The sequence below is a fragment of the Miniopterus schreibersii genome (genome assembly GCF_964146895.1).
Source record: "Miniopterus schreibersii genome assembly, chromosome: 9".
Lineage (NCBI taxonomy): Eukaryota > Metazoa > Chordata > Mammalia > Chiroptera > Miniopteridae > Miniopterus > Miniopterus schreibersii.
The window spans coordinates 47,957,833-47,979,291 of record NC_138118.1 but is presented as its reverse complement, the minus strand read 5'-3'; the positions used below and the strand labels follow the sequence as shown (position 1 = coordinate 47,979,291).

Sequence of the window (21,459 nt, the reverse complement as noted above, 5' to 3'; positions counted from 1 at the left end):
TATGTATATATATATGGTAAATTTGGTTAGGTTATTTCATTGAATTTTAGTTTTCTTTATTCCAGGGATGTAAAAGAAATTATTTCATTGGATCAACTTTATTTCCATCTGTTCCTTATGTGCTGAGAAAATAGAAAATTAGCAAAATGTAACAGAAGAGTACATATCCTCTGGCAATAATATATTTTTCTGTCAAAGAGTTTCTTGTTTCCTGAAAGAGTAAAATTTGACTAAATGTCAGAAAAATTCCTTCTCTTTAAAACAACTTACTTTTTGTTTGACAAGAACTGATCGTTTAATTTCCTGTACTGTGAATAAGAGCACTCTTACTTGAATAAAAGCATATTTCATTGCAGCCTGGCCGTGTGTGTGTGTGTGTGTGTGTGTGTGTGTGTGTGATACAAAACAAAATTGGTGTATTCATGCAATATTCTAACCGTCTCTGGTATTTTACACCAAAATAACCAAAGTGCTTGCTTGAACTTCTTTAACAGGTTATTTTGTGCTACCACTTCCAGGGGAGAAACATCAGCTTTGTTATTGTTCCTTAACAATGATGAGATAATGATAATAATAATAATATTGGGTGGCATCTATTTCTAAACTTCTCAGCAGATATCATCAGTATTATGGAGAGAAAAAGAGTATTTTTTTAAAGCACTCTAACACTTGTACTCATTACATTTGATATATTGAGCACCCTATACTATTTGATTTACAAATGGTAAACCTATTAGAAAGAAAACTGTCCAATTAGATTATGTGGAGTGTTGATCAGAATTTTTCAAATCCTATACATAATATAGCCTGATTTTTCCTCTAAATCACTAACAAAACAGCATCAACATTGATTTAATCCCTGCCCATTGGATTTATGGATATTACAGGATGTTCTTTTTCACGTTTCTTGAAAATACAAGTGGTAGAAGGACTAGAGTTTGCAGTGTTTTCTATAATGCTGCTGAATCTTAGCTGATCGATGCACACTCCTGCCTAATTCATCTTGTGGCAGATGCCAGGACTAGCAAGATGGGTGCTTGGTTTTAGATTTGCCATCTGTTGTGAAGCTAATTGGCCTTGCTGTTTTAATCAATGAACTAAAAGAATTCTAGAATTTTCTGGGACTCACAGGACTTGGAGACAACTCATCCTGACTACATCTTTATTTATTCATCCAACAAGTACTTATTGAATTCATACTCTGTGTCTGTCTGGGTTTGTATTTTGAGGACAAAGTGACAAATACAAGAGACAAAACTCATCCTCTGGTAGAACTCAAATTCTATGGAAAAAAATACAATAAAAAAATACAATTATGATATGATTAACATGATTAAGAGCTAAAAGGAAAATCAAGTTAGACAAATGGATGAAGTGACAACAGTTGGTGGAATGAATTTACAATCTTAGATGAGGTGGTCAGGAAGGCCTTTGAAGAGGTGACATTGACATTTGATCATATATCCCAATGCAGGGAGGGTGCGCCATGCACTTGGAGAGGATGGATATTCCAGGCAGAGGGCAGAGCACCTGTGGAGGTGCTTGATGTGTTAAAGGAATAGCAAAGGGATCAGAGAACCTGGGGTGCAGTGGGAGATGGCAAGGACCATATGAATTAGATTAGAGAGGAAGTCAGCCTTCTCAAAAATGTCTTATAGGGAGGACTCTGGAGTTTTATCTAAAGGTAATAGGAAAACACAAAAGGCGAATTTTCAGCACAGAATCTGCTGTGTGTTTTTAGGAGCCCCCAACAGGAGCTAGCAGCATGCACTGGAGCTTGGATATGAAGTGGCAGCAGGGAGGCCACCCAGGGAGCACCTGTGCTTCTCATTCACACCTGGCCATGGTTTGGACTTGAGTGGCTGCAATGGAATTTGGTGGAAATGGAGATTAATTCAAGAGTTTTGCCAAATTATGTGCTCAAATTAACATGAGAGCAATGGGATTCACTTAAAATAAGTTGAGAAAATATTTTGGCCTCTTTCACTTTAAAAAATGGATCTCAGAACACAGCCACTTTTGAAGCCCCTGTCAAGTGCAATTAAATCTTTAAATTGTGGCTCTACACTTTTAGAAGGGCTGAGTGAGAATGCTAAAGAAACCTGTAATTTCTGAGCTGCTCTAGCAAGTGAGAAAATTAATAAACACACTTCTTCTATGTTTCTCAATACCTTTGCTCTTCAGTAATTGTGTGGATAACCTCATGGTATGATAGACTGAAGCACTAATTATGATGGGCTAACAGTAGTTCTCAGCACAGACTGCATGGTAGAGCTATTTGGGAAGATAGTTTAAAATGCTGATGCCCACTTCCTCCCCAGATAAGTTAAATTAAGATCTCTAGGACTGTGAGCCTGAGCATCCATCCATATTTTTAAAACCCCCAGGTGATTCTCAGAGCCCTTTCTTTACACACATTATATCATTTAAAATATTCAGTAATTTTATGAGGAAGGTACTCTTACTTTGACTAGTAGATTAGGAAACTGAGGCTTGTAAAGGCTAAATACCCAGCTGGCAGATATGCAAGGGGTGATTATTTTTTCAAATATTTTTATTATATGATATATGACATATACAGAATAATACATATAGTAAATGTAAGTTATTAAACATAATACAGTACTAATATAAGCAGCAATACTATCACCTATTCGAATAACTAGAAAATAACCAGAGGTGTGGAAACTGTACTTCTCCATGTGATCTTTTTGCCTCCCCAGCCCAACTGCACTCTCAGTTCAAGAGTGGCTTCAGCACACCACTATTTCTGACACTGTTTGATGTAGAAGTTTCCAGGGAGGGATTGACAAAGCTTCTACGAACTGTGGCCACTATGCCACAGGTAGGATTACTGTCAATGTAGGAAAAATCAAGTAGGAGATCCTACAGGGAGATAAACAAATTTCTGAGCCTTTGAGTAACAGAACACAGATTTCTTTGATATAAGTTAGAAAGATTGACAACTTCCTTCAGAAGAGCATTTAGTACATAAAATTATATAAATATGTTTAAATAAGTTAAATGTAAATGTCCTAAAGTACATGTACAGTACTGCCAGTCAAATGTACTAGAGCTGTACTGTATTTTGGCTCAGTTATATTATGAATTAAATAAGATTGGGTCTACTGATCTGGAAGCTCAACTGCCAGTTATAAAATGCAGTTCTTTGAGCAAATATTTTTGGTACTTCTAACTTAGAGATGAAGATTTGAAACAAAACCACTTGGTAAGTTGGCTGTTTTGTTAGTTATTATTGGTTACCTTTTCTATTTTTTATTACGCTCAGTGGAAATGACACCAAAGCACTGATAAACATCTTTGAAAATACAACTTGTCATACCAAAGTGAAATTCATTATGTTCCAATTGGTAAAAACCAGTAATAGATTGCTAGATACACAGATATGTCATTCATGGTATAAAACATAGCATTCATAAATATTTTTCCCATTCAGAGATGGGTTTCCTGAGTCATTTTTTATAGTTTCAAATCATAAGATATTTTGTCTTGTCATATACGTGTATTTAAATTACATTAAAATGGGGAGCTTTCCTACTTTAAGTAAACAAATGATTTATGTTAACCTCACTGTATATCTTCCTTGGACATTTTATATTGCTCTGACAAGTTTTGAGGACAAGTGCAGTAAACTCTTGGTGGAACAACTAAATGGAAACCTAAAGATAGTTTTAAGTACACCAAGTGTGGAAATGTATTTATATAAAAAATGAAATACATTCTGAAACACAATAGAAGTAGATGTGCTCACAGAAATTCAAGAAATAGTGTCTTTCATAAGTCCATTTGCTGTGCGAGAATGAGTTTCTAAATTAACTTGATTTGTCATATAGATTGACAAGCAATTCTATTCTAAACTTTATTTTGAGAAGTTAGTTTTTATTGAAGCCTAGCAATCTGAGTTGGAGAGAATCACTTTTTTGTCTTTAGTTTAAAACATAGGACAATTGATGGGAAAATCTTTCAAGTTCCAAATACTTATATAATTTGGTATTTTCACTCATAATTTATTATGCAATGCATAAGTATTTTAGGAGGGTTATAAAGTTACTTCATTTCATTTAATTCAAACAAAATTATTTGTTCAATTTGAACATCTTATTTTCAAGAAAGCTATTAACCTTTAACTCAGTAATACAGAAATTTCCCTACTACTATTTCTGATAATAAAACCAAGTGACTCAAATTGACCATACTCTTTAAACCTTTGGAATATGAAGATTTTTAAAAATATATATCTTTATTGATTTCAGATAAAGGAAGGGAGAGGGAAAGAGAGAGAAACAATGATGAGAGTCATTGATGGGCTGCCTCCTGCACGCCCCCTACTGGGGATCGAGCCAGCAACCCAGGCATGTGCCCTGACAGGGACTCGAACCTCGATCCCCTGGATCATAGGTCGATGCTGAGCCACGCCGGCCAGGCATGAAGATCTTTAGTGCAAATACTGTTTTGAGTTGAATAGCAGGCCTTTGGAGTCTTTGCCTTCATTTTGTATCTAACTTGCCTGCATGCATTTCCTAGAACTGATAAACTGCCAAGGGAATCATGAGATGTAGACCTTGAGGCTAATTTATAGCACTGTTTGTCTTCTGTACTGAGTAAAGCCACTTTCCTTTTCTCGGACTCTATATAAATGTTTTGTAAACAGCTGTAGTTAGCATGTGTCCTATTTTGAGATCGTTAATATTACAATCTTGAGGAGAAGTTTGATTACAAGAAAAAATTCTTGGCAAAGCCAGATACAATTCAGGCAGTTTTCTATTCACATACGACCTGATTCAAAATTTTGGTGATTTTTTTACTTGGGTTAAAAAATATTAACTAATATCTGTCAGGGTACATGCCTGGGTTGAGGGCTCGATCCCCAGTAGGCAGCGTGCAGGTGGCAGCCCATCAATGACTCTCTCATCATTGATGTTTCTATCTCTCTCTTTCCCCGTCCCTTCCTCTCTCTGAAATCAATAAAGATATATTTAATATTAGTTAATATTTATATTAACTAAAGGTGTATTGATTTAAACAGTAAGTAATGCAGAGATAAAGTCTAATATGTGTGAACTTTACCCAACATGTTTTCTTTCTATTACCTCTCATTTTAGACATTTGAGTTCAGAATATTTTCAAAATATTCCAATGGATTTACTTGTACTTCATAGTTTTTTAGTTTACACATTGATATGCTTACCATCCTTCATCAATCTGTTTTTTAATCTTTAATTTAAACTGATTTTGTAAAACATTTGCACGACTTATGAGTGAAATTAGTTTCTTATGAATAGTGTTACCATCAATCATCTTTATAAATTTAGACGTACATTTTACAAATAAATGGACTCCAAGTAATTTCCCTTCAGAAATGCTATTTTTAAATCCCAGACCCAATATTTTTTTTCTGTTTTAAGGGTAAAAGGTTTTTCTTTTTAAATTGTTTAGCTGCTCTTTTCCTATAATTTGGTTGAAAATTTGATTGAGAACTAAAAGTAGTGTGCTTTAGTAATGATTTTATATCCCTATTTTTGCATTTACTGGCATTATAACTTTGTAAAATCACTTAGCCTCCTTGAAGCTCTGTTATCTATAAAGTGAGGGTGATAATCAGGAGACATTACCTATGAAAAGTGATTCAAAACTCTAAAGTGTTCTACAAATGTTAGTTACATTTTCATGGGTAAGTCCAATTGATAAAATGGTAATTGTATTGCAGAGATAAAAGAAGAAACAAGGCAGAGGTTAGGGGCTGGGAGAAGGATGAGCCTGTGAGCAAAGACCCATAAGGGACCAGTGGATTAGTCTCTGTTCATGGATAACAGCCACCTACCATGACATAGCCATTCACAAAGCACATTTTCTTTTTCCAAATGAATTAAAGATGTGAAATAAGGGATATATTTATGTATATCAGTTGATCTCAAACTTTAGCATTATAGAATCATCAGGAAAGCTTGATAAAGGATCAATAGCTGAACCTCTTTTCCAGAATTCTGATTCAGTATGTCAGAATGGAGGTGAGAAATTACATTTCTAGAAAGTTCTCTGGTGAACTTAGAGCCACAGGTTGAGGAACCACATTTTGAGAATAACTGATCTAGACTGTAAATAAAAAGAAAGTTAGAAAAATTCTGTTGATCATTTAGTAAAAACTTGGCTGACATTTACTTTGCTGAAAAGAGACTATTTTGGATTAGATGATAGGACGGTGATTACTGACTGGGCCCTTCAAATACAAGAGTCACCATGTAATTTACCATTAGAAACATATAATTTAGAGTTCATAGGGAATTTAGAGTTAATCTTCATCATTTTTCAAATGAAAAAATGGAAGCCAAGAGGAGATAAGTGACAATTACTGAAAAAATTATATAATTATAAAAGTCACACAGAAAGTTCCTGATAAAGTGGGGTTATAACCACCTACGCAGTGCTCATTCACTCCATATGTGGCCTCTAGACAATGCGTTCCTCTTACTCAAGCAGGCATAGAAACAGAAGAAATGAACCAGAGAGGCTTATAGTCACCTGTATATTTGTGGGGAGATGTGCATTGTGGGGATTCCTCATGACTCAGTCAGTCAGTCAATCACGTTGGTTTTATGAAATTAAGATGCTGATTACATCCATGGATTTTTCATTCCAATTATCCAGTTAATAATGGATCATTAAAGTTGTCAAGAATCAATTAACTTCTCATTAATGCAGCCCAGGTTAAAGAAGAAAAAGAATACAAAGTCTATTTATCTTTAGATCGTTCTGGATTTCCACTTAACAGTATTCAAAATATTTGTCCCCTTAACTGGAACCTCACCTGCCTCATTGCTTAGTTTCAGTTGTTTCTCATTAATATGTAAATCAACGTGTTCACATTCTGTGGTGGAGTGAAGCTACATCTGCGGCAGATGGGCAAGGGTATGATGCAGAATTGCTTTGGGCAGTTTTTTGATGCAAATACAGGGACTACTGCTCCTTCATATTTATATCTCAGGAGAAGCTGTCTTATGAGATTTCAGGCAATTGAATTTTTGCTGTTCTACAGCAGTAGATTGCTTTGACACCCTTAAACAGAATCAATCAACTGGAGTCAGATCCTTGGGTAGAGGATCAGCAGGCACAGTCTGTCTTTGAACTCAGTGCCAAAGAGCTGAAATGTATTTTGATAAAGGTTTTATGTCCTGGGCTTAGATGGCTTTTTCCTAGAGCAATTAGTGATTTATACCTGGCGGATGGTAGAAAATGCTAAATTAATTTAATTTTACCTCACAATGAGAAAAAAAAGGTAGATGGTTGAAAAAATATATTATGGTAAATTAAAATGTAAAAATATGTGTATGTACGTATACGTAGAAATGTGTAACTATATATTATACAAAACACACACACTGATCAGATCCTTTGCAATAAGGGATGCCAGAATGCCCTCATAGCTGTCATATATGGGTGCTGGTGTTAACACTGTCCCATGCTCAAAGTGTCCTTGGTGTCCCCACTTAATCTTCATCATTTTCCAAATAAGAAAATGGAAGCCAAGAGAAGATAAAGTGTCCTTGGTGTCCCCACTTAATTCATATGATATCACTAGCTTGAGGCATTGTCATTTACAGCCTCAGTGTAGAGTAAAGCCACAGGAGGGTAGAAGAGCCTCGGGCACATTGAATTCATCTTCCTGGAGCAGCATTAACCCTGTTCCCTGACCAACTTACTTTACCCATTTGGAGAGCATCCTGTTGATTTTTTCATTTTAGATGGATTTACTTCACTCAAAATTCTGAGGCCCTGGTAAAGTACAACCAGAAAACAAACACATTTTAGACTTATCATATATACCAAACCAGAGCTATGAAGATCGTGTTTTTGGTGTCCAAGAAAGAAGCCCTGAATCTGCTATGAGGACATGCATATCACACCATATATGCAAAATTAACTACTATTAACTCCCTCTGATCAGCATACCTTTCCAGTATATCTTTTATGTCACCACTCTGCATTATTGCAGCCATGGCCCATGTATCCTCCCCCCCACCAAAGAAGGCAGTGGGAGACAGGAAAACTTATCAGGGACCAATAACTGGACATTTCTGGCAAAATGAGAATGAGTAGGCTGCCCAGAGACTAGGCCTCTTAAATTCCTGCTATTTCATTATAGCACAACATCTGGCAAGAGGTGAAAGGGCCTTTTTGTACATCTCAGCCAGCATACCCAAAAGGCAACAATAATGCTTCTTGAATTTATAGAAATGTGTACCTTAAAGATGAACTTTATAAAGAGTTTTGGCTGCTTGAAGATATGCTTTTTATTAAAATCATGTTATTATTTTAGATACACATAAGCACTGTGATTGAAATAGAGTTCAATTTGTTTGTTTGTTTTTGCTTGTAATTCAAGCCACTTGGATGCTGAGGCATGAAATAATTGCATGTGGTTCTCAAACAGGTCTTCTATATCTACCAATGAAACTCTAAATTGGCTTTCTTAAATAAACCACTCCTATCATTTTCCATAAATATGCATTGTCCCCTCACACATGCAGGAAACTGGGCCATGCACTGAAGAACACATTAGGACAAAAGACATCTATGGCAGCACATACTTCAAAGAGCTTACAATTTAGCTGTGTGAACCCAGGAACAGCTACATAATTTACAAGGTCTAATGCAAAATGAAAATGTGGAACTCCTCATTCGAAAGTTATTAAAAAATTCAAGACAGCAACAAGCAGAACATGAAACCAAGCACGGGGATCTTTCTGAGCATCAGTAGTCCTGTGCAACTGTACAGGAAGCCAGATCTAAATGAAACATGAACACATATTGAGCATGTGATAGATGTAATGTGCTAAGTTCTTTATTTTGAATTAGCTCATTTAACCTTCAAAATGGCTTTGTATGGTTACTATTATCCACAGTTTACTGAAAAGAAACTAAAGCTCAAAGAGGCTAAAGAGTGGGTTACACAACTAGTTTGATTGAACTGCAGGTCAGACTATAATCAAGCCCTTATTTAGAGGATATAAGCTATACATATAAAACTATAATTCAAATTATGAGGTATTAAATGGTAAATGTCTGAGTGGTATATTCAATAAAGGTTTTAATCAATGAATGGTATTTAGGCAAGTCAAGCTATGATGTTGGGCAACCTCTAAAAAATTCCATTATTGTGAGGTAAAGCCAAATCAGTCATTGCATCAGACAGTGGCAGGGATGGGGGGGAGTCACTAGTATTTTTGACCTGACATTGTGTGGGGAAAACTGAATTAATAATTTAAAATTTTTAATTTTTGTTTTATTTTCTTAGTCTCTAACAGCTCAACTAATTGTCCTCTTAGGCTGCCCTGTACAAAATTATGTGGGATTTAAAACCCTGATTAATAGCATTGTCCTTGACTGCAAGCTTCAAGCCTTGCCCCTCAAGAGCTCCCTCAAGTGCTGTTAAATTCTCTTCACCACAGCTGAGGCTGTTTTCTAGGATGGAGTAGCATTATTAATGTCTAAAGAGAAAAAACCATCTCCGAATATTCCAGGGTTTCTTTTTCTGATTTGCTTTGTGAGCACATAGTGGCTTATACACATAAGACCATTTATTCCCCAAATAATTTACCTGAATGCACTTGAATCATGACAACTGTAGACTTATACTTAGTAAGCATTCCATCACTACACTTGTCAAACACCCATCAGATAATTACTGTATTTGATTAGAAGACATAAGACAACAAAGCTCTTACCACTTTATATTAGCTTGAAAAATGAAGAAACCAAATCATTATTCCCCTAAATTTAGAGAATCTTAAAATAAATGTATGAAAAGCATGTATAATATTGATACCACTCCCTTTAAAGAAACTTTGATTAAATTATCACTTATGTCTGGATCATTTTCTAGTGCTAGAAAGTAAGGAAGTGCTAAAAAAACACAGTGCTGAGAACATGCCAAATGGACGTAGGAGCCAACTGAAAGCAATGGCCAAAACTGGAACAATGTGAGCACCACAGTAGTCAATGTGTATTGGAATATAAGCCAAAGTATAAAATAAATATTGATGTATCCATGTTGATATAAATAAAAGATTGAGCTAATAATAAATAGGGACCAATAGACAAATCTCCATATAGAGGAAAATCAAATTATATATGTAGGTACTCAACCATCAAGGATAGAGAGCATAATTCCACACCCTATAAATGTGGACTGCACATAGTACCTTCCTCTAAAAAGCGTGGTATGGAAAGGGGTGGGGGAGAGTAACTTTGCAATAGAGAAAATTGCCAGATACTCTCTCAGCTAAATAATTAAGGTTAACATCGTCAATGATAACTCATGAAATAATATGTGCTCTTGATATAATGTGATGCCAGGGCACCTGCTTCTGTGGACTTCCAACCCAGAACCCGTAACCCCATTGTAAGCATAAGAAAAACATCAGACAGACTTGAATTGATGGGTACTCCTCAGAATACCTGACCGGGTAATACTCTTCAAAACTGACAAGGTAGTAAAAAATGAGGAAAGTCTGATAAAACTGTCACAGTTTAGAGGAGCCCGAGGAGGGAGCATGATGGCTGAAGGTAATGTGTTATCCTGGAACAGAACAAGAACATTAAGGATAAACTAAGCTTCAGATACATGAAACAAGCTGGCCTAAGGTATTTATCATGATAAAAACGGCCTCAGTATACATCTGCTGTTATGATTCAACCCCAGAGGGTTGTCTTGGTGGAGATGCAATACTGAGTACAGTGCCCAAGTTTTCTATTATGGACTATGGAATAAAATACCATAAATAAGACTACAATCTTTAAGATGGTATTACTTCTTTAAAAAATGTGTCTGTTAGTCTGGTTTTAACACATTAGAAACAATGTCCATTATAGGAATTTATTGCTGGGCTAGAAGTCACCTGGTAGCAAGGCAGTGCTACATTTTGTTGAGGATGTATATGATAAATTCTTAAGTTCCCTAAGTTGTCTAACAAATGAATATGAAGCATCTCTATTTGTCGACATAAGTGGTTTTCAGTTTTATTGCTTTCCTGGCAAGGACACATCCTCACTTAATAGGCTATGTATGTATAGGGAGTCCCCAACTTATAAATTGGTTAGTGTTACAAAGGCTCATTTGTAAGTTAGTGGTTTAGAACTCAAAATACATTTTTTTCACAGATTCCAGCTTATGAACAGTAGATAAATTTACAACCAAACCCAGCTAATTTGGTTTTAGTTGTATTTATTATCATTATTTAGTTCTTAAGATAATTATATTGTACAAAATTTGAAGGGTAAGAAAGAGGAAAAATAATAAAATAAAATCACCTGTATATTACCTTAACCTAATCTTTTCTTCTCATTTATATGAATGCATTTTTACAAATTGAAATCATTCCATATATGCGGGCTATTTTATAACTTGATTTACTCGTTTAACATCTTAAAATATTGCTGTTGTATTTTCTGGGATTTGTTGCCATTTATTTTTTTATTTAAACAAGTGATAAGGCATATAGCAATATAGTACAGAATGTCAGGAATAACCATCTTATAAGCACTAGATCACTACCCTCTCCAAAACCCCCATTCCCAGAAAGAGCCCGTTTCAAGTTTTTCTGTTCTCTCAAGTATTTTATTTTATTTTTTTTTAACCCTCACCCAAGGAGGACATGCTTAGAGAGAGAAAGAGAGAGAGAGAGAAAGAGAGAGAAAGAAACATTGATGTGAGAGAGATACACCAATTGGTTGCCTTACATACATGCCCCGAACGGATACTGAACCCGAACCCAGATATGTGACTGATATTCAACCAGCAACCTTTCGGTGCACAGGACAACACCCAACCCACTGAGCCTCTCTGGCCATGGCAATCTTCTTTAAAGTAGCATGCCTAAGCTGCAATTTATTTTTAAATTGTTTTGAATTAAAAATAATAATACAGTAGATGCAAATGGCATAAAATTCAACAGTATATAGGTTATATGGTAGAAGTATTCTTTTTGCCAGTGTCTCCTATAAATTGTCCAAAAATTCATAAGAAAGCAAGTAAAGTTTTGAAAATTTTAATTCTTCTTACATTTGACTGAATTTGACTGGTCTTAGGTTGAAAATCATTTTTATTAAGAATTTTGAAGGCATTGCTTCATTATCTTCAAGCTATCCATATATCAGATCAGTTCTTTGCTGTTTTTCTTCAGATTTTTGTGAAAGGTCTGTTTCTTACTTTGAAGCTTATAGGAACACCAAGGATAACCTTTCTTTATCCTTAGTGATCTAAAAGTATCACGAAGAAGTGCTTTGTTTGCATCTGTATGTTCATTTATTTGGGCAATCAAGCCTAGAATGTATCCAAAATTATGCTTTAAGGAAAGCTACTGAAAGAAAAATTGTTTGTTCAAAAGAGGAGAAGAAAGGGGATATGAGTGTGTATACATGTGTGTGTAAGGCAGTGGTTGACATTGAACAGGGGCAAGAATTAATTTTAATACTTAAGTTTCATAGCCAATTGTTCAGTGTTTATAGGATTTTTTATCTTAATCTTTAACAATTTTTAGGATTTTTAAAAACTGAACTGTTTTCTTCTGGAAACCTTAAAATCTTCTAAGACTTAGTTTATTTGTAATTGTCTTTCTGCTAGATTAACATACAAATGGTAACTTATCTAGGTATTAAAAATATTGGTAAATCTTAGTGCTTAAAAAAATGCATGTATTATTTCCTTGTTTTCTAGAATTTACTGTTCAGGAATGTATGAAATCAACCTGAACCTTCTTCCATTTAGGCACATACTTTGGTTTAAATTGCTTCATTATTTTCTGGTGCATGTAAACTTTTATATCCTATACAGTCTAATTATTCTTCAAGAAATGTTTGATGATCTCATAATATATTTTACATGATACATGAAAAATTCTTTATATCAGATATTCTGGTGCATCTTAAGAATAGGTAAATTTTAATTTATTATTGTTTGATTTTTTTTTTTAATTTGCCTTCAGGAAGCATAACATAATGGTTATACGTAGAGCATGGGCTAAGGAGCCAGACTGAGTGTGAAACCTTGCTCTTCCGCTAACTTTGGGCATTACCCTCTCTCCTCAGTTTCCTCATCTATAAAATGCACACAGTAATATAACCCTTAACAGGTCTGTGTGAGGTTCAAATGAGTGAAAGCACTTAGAAGAGTGCATGGTGTGTAAGTAGACAGTCAGTGTTGCCTATTTTATGGTGTCTCAGGTTGTTTTTGACTATTCTTAAGGCTTACTAATCCACTTTTAATTATAGTTTCTCATAATTCTGATATATTTTACATTTGCATTCAAACTGTGCTTGCCATTATTGTTCTCTGCATGAATCACTGAAGTTTATGAAGTATATAATCTGTTTGTAATGTTTCTCATGAAGGTTAAATTCCACTATTGAATTTTAGCTCGTCTCCAGGTTTTGTTTGTGTGTGTGTGTTTTATATATCAATGCATTCTCTTCTTAGCTCACTTTCTTCCCATCTTGGTCACTCTCTTTTTATCACTTTTACCATGCTTTTCTTTTTCTTCATAGAAGTCATGTTTAAATGAATTTCAAGCCCAAAGCACACGCTTTCAAAAATCTGTTTCTACAGACTCTAGTAGACCCTTCTCAAATATACTCCGTCCTTCATATCCTAAGGCCTACCTATGTGCTCCTCTTATGTTTCAGAGTCTTGTCTCCTTATAGCCAAACCTTTCTTTTTTTGTAAATTCCTGAACAAGAAAAGGAGTATTTAGATCATTAGTTGAATATTCCTTGGTTCTTCTTTCTGTACACCTGACTGTATGTTGAGCCTTCCTCAAGTACCTTTAGCTGGAGAGCTGCTTGGTGTAAATTTGTACTAACTCTTTAGTTATTCCACACAATGTCAGGTGGCCAGGACATTATTTGACCTCATTTCTGCATATGTCTAGCATCTTAAAGAAGCAGTACAGGGTAGTATCAGGATTCACAGAAGCCACAATAAGCAGAAAACTAGCAGAACAGTAGGGGATTGACCAAGAAAGAAGCCTGGGACCCACAAACTGGTGTGAAGGCTAAAATAAGCAGAAAAGTAAATATAGAAAATTAACTAATGGTCTTCTAGATTTCATGAAAGAGAAGAAATAAAGTTTTCCTTTTTCGCCTATAAATATCTATGACCAAGCTTTCTGATTTGTCCCAGATGGACTGGATTATGCCCACCTAATTAGCATACTCATTCACTCTTTAGTGTCTCTGTTAGAGGTTAAGTTATATGACCCTCCCCCATATCTAGGATTTCTTTATGCTCCATCAAGCTGAAAATCTGAAGGAATAACACATGGTACATGTACCAACTCTCAGTTAAAGATAGATAAAGAAGCTTCTAAGCAGTGTAGCACAAATAGGAAATTTGGGGGTTGCATGTAACAAAATATCCTGTTTCCTGGAGTCTATAATAATGTTCTGTGCTAAAGAATTCTGCATTCCATTCAAATTATTAGTTTTTAGTTTCTTGGTAAGAATTCGCTTCTGAGCACCAGTACCCTGACTATGTTTTTTCTCTTCCAAGAAACAAAATTTTCAAAAACCTGTTTTAAGAATATGTCAGGTTGCATCTTTTCTGGAAAATGGCTAAATAGTCCCTTCTCTCAATTCACCCCTCACTAGTGTATATTGCTGCTCTGAAATTTTTGTGACATTCTCATTATCCATATCTTCTCCTAATTGTAATCATTTGTGTTTGAGTAAAGTCTAAATCTCTTTGGACCTAAGTGTACTCTCTGTAATGTGAGGGATTTGAAATAGAGCTGGCTAAACATCCTTCAAAAATTTATAAATATATGATTCTCTATTCCCACAGTGATGTCACTTCTTTGTCCCCAGCTACAATCTCACGTTTATGGACATTTCTTTATAACAAAATGTTATTCTCTTCCCCCTTCTATCAATTCTCCCTTCTATCAAAGGAAGGCACTTTCCTTTGAACAAGCTGTACCTTCGCATTGCTGTTTTGCAGTCAATCACTCTAAGACTCAGTGAAACTGAGGCCCTTCTTGTTGTGGTATGTATATGCAATGGAATGTTATCCCAGCATTAAAAAAAGAGGAAATCTTGCCACTTGCAACAACACAGATGGATGTTGAGGTCATTATGCTGAATGAAATGTAAGTCAGACAGAGAAAGACAAATACTGTATGATCTTACTTATATGTGACATCTTAAAAAAAAAAAGAACAACCAAACTCACAGAAGAAGAAATCAGATCATCAGATCTGTGGCTACCAGAGGTGGGAGTGGAGGTGGCGGGTTGGGACAAACTTCCAATTATAAGATAAATAAGTACCAGGAATGTAATTTACAACATGATGACTACAGTTAACACTGATGTATGATATTTATGAAAGTTGTTAGGAGTACAACTTATTGTGGTAATCTTTGCATGATTATATAAATCAAATCATCATACTGTACAACCTAAACTTATACAGTGTTATATATCAATTATGTTTCAATATAACCAGAAAATTTTCTCTTGTGTTAAAATTTCAAGGCCACTCATTTATTGTCCATTCTCTGTGCATTACTTTATAAACATTTGAGACCACAAATAATAACTCACCCATCTTTCTTATTAATTCCTTCTAGAGTAGCTAAATACCAGCAACCATCTCCTGTTTCTATCCATTAATATTTTACAATTTCCATTTTAATTTCAACTATATTTTCCCTCAGTAGAATTTTCCTTTAAGGCCTCCTTGACTAAAGACCTTCACAAATGTTCTTTATCTTTACACTGTCACTTGCTAGTAGTCCTTAATTTTGTTATCGTGAGCCTAATAGAGGAAATGTCCTCTTTTTCTGCCTTATGGAAGCAATCTTTCAAACCCCACATCTTCTCTCTTTTCTAAAATAATATACTTCAACTTAAAGGAGAGATTAAAACAACACCTCTGCCCTCAAGACTTTGAGTTTCCTACAAAGGATTTTTGAAGAGACTGGAGACAGATTCCAGAATTATACTCAAGTAGGTTATATAATGAAAGCATCCACCTCTCTTGACTGCACTGGGCACTGATTAATGACAGTGTTTAAACCCAGATTTTTATTGATTAAAGGCAGTTTTTGAAATTCAAACACTAGTTTTATGTTCTTGGAACATGTAAGATTAAAGAAGTCTCTGCTCCTTCAAGACATAGGGGAAGAAACTGCTCACATGTTTCTTCAACTTTCTGCATCTCACTGCCCCTTCTCTTCTTTTGTCATTTTCAATGAAATTTAAACTCCCATTAAAAATTTGAAAAGTACTAAGGGAAAAAATGAACTTTAAATGTCTATATTCATAGGACAAAGGTAATGAAAGTTAGGGAAATAAGATATGTTTAGTATCCTAATTTATGACAACCAAAAATTATATGAGAGCAAAATGAAAATGAAATAAGGTATTTTTATGAAAATTGGTTAAAATTTTACACATTAATTCCAACCTGTTATTAAAATTTTCTGAGCCAGACAGAAAATTGAATGTAGACTAAGGAACAGCACTCAATGGCAGTGACATTTCCTGACAGACCAATTCTTTGCATATCAGCAGAGCTAATTATTTTCAATCTGACAGCAACAGTTTAACCCATTCCCCAGAGGAAAGCGCCTCTTATAAGACCAATGACCTAAGTATTCATTTGGATGCCAATCTAGTTTGGCAATATATATTTAAAATACAATTGATGTTCAATGGCTAATGTATAAATAATAAGCATGATTTTTCATGAATGCTGTAGAATGTTTAGTGTGTGTGCATGTGTGTGTGTTGGAGTGTGTGTGTCTATAAGTGAAATTGTGAGGTATCCTCATTTGCTATCCACATATAAAACCCCATTAAACAATTCAAGTATTCTCTTAGGCTCCTTAAAAATTTGCTACAAGGTGATATTTTGCTAAAAGGAGGTGATATTTTGTTAATTCCAACCATAGCATATACTATCAAAAGTTGTTAATCTTCAGTTTACAGTATCACATTTATAAGACACAAGGCCAAGGAGAGATTATTCAGACAAAAATACATTGTGCAACTGAAAATATCAAGATTGGATGTTCAACATGATTAAATTAATTAGCTTTTACCCTTTACCACTCATTTTCATCAAATGAACACTGTACTCCCCACTGTACCCCATCTCTTACATACACACTGATACCTTCCAGGAATCAAATATATGGTTCAGTGTTCGTGAAAAGAAATTCTGCTCTGCCATAAAAGTAGGACAAATTAAAAGAGAGCACAAAGGCTAACATTTTTCTTTAAATATAAAAGTGGGCAAACAGGAACACTTGGCCCTGAGCATTTCTTAGGGATGTGCTTAGTGGAATGCTTTACACACAAGGACTCTTCAGCCTCCATTGCCTCAAAGAGTGACCTATCTTTTAGCCCACAGATCTCATATTTATTTGTGAGCAAAGTCCACCTCTTAATCAGATAACTGGTAAGAGTGGTTTACAGAATTTGGGGGACAGATGATAGAGAGTCCTTGCCTCCGTTGCATCTCAAGCTTCTCCTTTCCATTTGTTCTGCCTCTTTTGCACTCATGCAATGGACAGTGAAAATTCTATGGGGAGAGGATAAATAGGAAGCACAGCTATCATGTTTTCAATTGTTTAGTGTATTTATAGCCAATGCTCCACACATTTGAATGGACATAAAGATCTCTTTCCTAACTGTTTGATTGGGGTAAGATTTAAAATACGCAGATATGGTTCACATTACAGTTTGTTCCTTCTACCATTGTTAGTACTGGCTACAAAAGTTGATAGTGGTTTAAATTTGGGTGTCATCCAATTTTGTCTGTCTGTCTTCTGCTGTAACCCATTAAAATGCCTCTCTTATTCTAAGCACCTTTTATGAAAACTTTGTGACATAAAGGGAACAGTGTGGGCGCTATCTCAGCAAAATGGTTCTGTCAGCCCCAGATTGTAATGGACCATAGCAACATTGACACCTTTTACTGGATTAAGTGATTATGTAAACATGGAGCATTATTAATTTCCTTAATGTTTATCACCTCAGGGTCAGTTAAGAACATCACATTAACTCTATGCTTGAGAGAGCATGATTTGTCCTAGTAAGGAGAGAAGGCTCATGAGTGAAATGAGAAGATAGCAGTATTTTGGCTTGTAGCTATGGAGATGGCACAGTTGAGGCTACTAATTCTTAAATGTAGGTCACCCAATATAAAAGGCAACTAGGACTGGCCTGGCGGGGCTCAGTGGTTGAGCATCGACCTATGATCCGGGAGATCATGGTTCAATTCCCGGTCGAGGCACATGCCCAGGTTGTGGGCTTAATCCCCAGTCGGGGGCGTGCAGGAGGCAGTTGATCAATGACTCTCATAATTGATGTTTCTCTCTCTCTCCCTCTCCCTTCCTCTCTCTTTAAATATATAAAAATATATTTAAACAAACAAACAAAAAAGCAACTAGAAAACTTTCCTGGATAAACTTCACCAGTTTACTCAGGCATAGGAAAAGTGATAAAGACTATCAAGAAATCCACAACCCAAAACATTTTGGATGAAAACTTAAAAAACCTGAAGGAAACTTTTGGAAGGCAAGTTCTCCCACATAAGTTTTCATCTTCAGTTACCGATGTTTTTAGTTAAGGCTAAGAGAATTTAAAATTCATGTTGTAGCATTTTGAGATTAATCTTTGTGTTTTAAACCTGTTGATTTGTCATCATTATAAATAATTATATTCTGAGCACTGTGCTGTGAGATAAAGAGAGGCGAGAGCATATTAAAGATAATACTTTTCTCATGGAACTTACAATTAATTTCAGGATTGGCAGCTACATATTTGAATAGAGAATATAAACTAACTTAATGACATAGGTTGTTTTAGTATAAGTAATAGTAATGCATGTGGCACTGGAGAAATCCTAGAGGACTATAAGTAATATTTCTGTCCTTTTTTATTTCCTTATATGTAAATTTTTGCTATTACGCATTTGGTTTATTTTTATTAGTATTGCATGTTAATAAATGGGCCATTACAGACAGAGCTTATTTTTAGCTCAATATTTCTGTTAATAATAAATTATATCTATAAATTCTAAGAAGAAACACAGACATAAAATGGCAAATTGTGCTCCACATGTAGGTGAGGGAGGAGTAGGTGAGTGCTACTTAAGAGCAATACTTCTTAATTCTTAAGACAACGTGTAGTGGTGGCCACAATAATGCCATTTATATATGTGACATTTTATGGTTTCAAAGATTACGTTCTCATATATTCTCCTATTTTATTCCTAAAAAAATCTTGTGAAGATAGCATAAAAATTATCATTATTTTTATTTTATACAAAACAATAAGCGTAGCCAGAGCTCCTGAGATGATACGACTGGTGAATTGCAGGTCGAGGATTAGAAGTCGACGCTTAACTATTAATCCAGTGCCTGTCAGTTGTTCTGGAGCACAGTAAAAGGTAGCTGTGTCTATCTGTGTGAGTAATGGCAGAAGGGAAATCATATATGAAAGCTGAGAGAGAGACATACAATGAGAGATGAATGCAGAAGAGGTTCTCAAATCTATAGGGATGTTCCAAGTTGAAATGCCCAGAACAGCATTACATAAAATTCTAAAGGAAACACATGTTTCCAGCTAGGTTTTGAAGGAAATCATTAAGAACAATAAAAGAACTGCCTGGCCAGTATTGCTCAGTGATTACAGTGTCCCCCGCCCCCACCCCCATCACAAAAAGATGGTAGTTTCGATTCCCTGTCAAGAACACACGCCTGGGTTGCAGGTTCAATACCCACCCCAGTTGGGGTGCCTGTGGAAGGCAACTAACTGATGTCTCTCTCAGGTCAATGTTTCTGTCTCTCTCTGTCTCCTCCCTCCTTCCCTTCCACTCTCTCTAAAAATCAGTGGAAAAAATATCCTTGGGTGACAGTTAACAGCAACAACAAAAAAGAACAATAAAAGAATCAAAGGTTGAAATTAATAGATAACAAAGAGGAAGGTGCACTCTTCAGCTGCAAAGGCAGGACGGCCTTACACCGGGACAAGAGGCCTCTGTGCGCGGAGCCAAGAATCTGTTCTCCCTCTCTGCCACTCAAGTTGCAAAATTCCTGACCAAATGGACTCAAACTCATTTGATAACATATTCAGGCCTCTTCCCTGGGTTCAGTTTCCCTGGGGTAGTTGCTTGCAGATGAAAGTGTGAACAGATCTTGGATATGTGGGCTGAGGTTTTTATACCTACGTGTGCAGGCGGGTGTCTGGTGCAGACAGATCTGGGGGTGAGAAGAAGCATACAACTCCGAGGGGCCCAGGAATTCTCAGTTGGAACTTGGCTTTTCAGTGGCATTTGTGAAGGTAGGAGGATTAACATAGTACTTGAACAGTCTGTGGGCTCCACTTACCATTTAGGTGTGGTATGGGGACATCCAACTATAATCTTCCATCAGGGTCCAAAAATGTTAAGGTTGCACCCATTCAAAGAGAATCCTTTTTAAATAAAAATTATGTAATAAACAGAGTTAAATGAAAATTGAAGACATATATATACAAAATCTTGTGGCCCTGGCCAATGCAGCTCAGTTGACTGGAACACCATCCTATACACCAAAAGGTGGTGGGTTCAATTTCCAGTCAGGGCACATACCAGGTTGAGGATCCCATCTCCAGTCCATGTTTTTTTCCCTCTCTCCCTTCCTCTCTCTCTCAAATTTAAGTATATATATATCTATATATATAGATATAGATATATCTGTGTGTTTGTGTGTGTGTGTGTGTGTATAATCTCCTCAGGCAAGGAAAAAAATTGTGTTCAAAATATGTTCAAGTCTCCAGGTCCAAATACATCATTTGTTTCAATTTATGATTTGACTGTGATTGCTTAAACTAATATTTATTTTTTAGAAATCATGTAAACAAAGAGATGCCAGCAGCTGAGCAAATATCTTTGTGATTTCAGATAAGAAAATAAAGTGAATGTCAAAAACTCTAGACAGTTTCTGATCTCTGGAGCTATTTGAACAGATTCTTCAGAGCACTTACAAAATAAAACAGTAACCAATAATGGTTAGCTAGTGTTCTGAGGACAAAAATTATGAGAAATGAGATAAATTTTCATTTATTTCAGGCTTGCTAAAATGGTTCATTTAACATAAATTCACCAAGGTAGTCAGGACAGTTTCTCATGATATTCTATCATGGATAAATGAAAAAACCACACAGGATGAGAGTAAAGATAAGAGGATTTGTATCTGCTTGAATAATCCAATTACTGAGTTCATTAATAGTGGGCCATTGAACTCAGAGATTTAATCCGATCTACATTTTTATTGACCGAATACAAGGAAACATAGATTCTGCATACTGAGTTTATGGTTGACTCCAAACTAAGAACAGTTAGCCAATTGGTTATGTGAGTGAAGCCTAGGAAAAGCAAATGAAGAACTGAAATGACA

The 21,459-nt window shown here is 35.5% G+C and overlaps 1 protein-coding gene across 3 annotated transcripts in view; it reads left to right on the top strand.

Annotated features, from left to right (window-relative positions):
- The window catches only part of MAGI2 (membrane associated guanylate kinase, WW and PDZ domain containing 2), a 1,283,361-nt gene that overhangs the window by 460,781 nt on the left and 801,121 nt on the right, over window positions 1–21,459 (top strand). The gene's annotated exons all lie outside the window — the stretch shown is intronic.